Here is a 288-nt window from a genome sequence, read left to right on the forward strand (position 1 = left end):
TGGTTCCTCTTGTATCCGTTCCATCTGCAGAGGTTCTGGAACCTCTTGTATACGTTCCATCTGCAGAGGTTCTGGAACCTCTTGTATCCGTGCCATCTGCAGAGGTTCTGGTACCTCTTGTTTCATCTGCAGAGGTTCTGGTTCCTCTTGTATCCGTTCCATCTGCAGAGGTTCTGGAACCTCTTGTATACGTTCCATCTGCAGAGGTTCTGGTACCTCTTGTATCCGTTCCATCTGCAGAGGTTCTGGTTCCTCTTGTATACGTTCCATCTGCAGAGGTTCTGGAAC

The 288-nt window shown here is 49.0% G+C and overlaps 1 long non-coding RNA gene across 1 annotated transcript; it reads right to left on the bottom strand.

Moving 5' to 3' along the window:
* Positions 1–272, bottom strand: LOC106943666 (uncharacterized). Its single transcript, XR_001423980.1, has 2 exons — positions 217–272; positions 1–114 (listed from the first exon to the last, which is right to left on the bottom strand). It is a non-coding gene; the product is annotated as an uncharacterized LOC106943666 (long non-coding RNA).
* Between the last annotated feature and the right edge of the window lie 16 nt (positions 273–288).

This window comes from Poecilia latipinna, unplaced genomic scaffold (genome assembly GCF_001443285.1).
Source record: "Poecilia latipinna isolate Pla-1442-1.1 unplaced genomic scaffold, P_latipinna-1.0 Scaffold5646, whole genome shotgun sequence".
In the NCBI taxonomy this organism is placed as follows: Eukaryota; Metazoa; Chordata; class Actinopteri; order Cyprinodontiformes; family Poeciliidae; genus Poecilia; species Poecilia latipinna.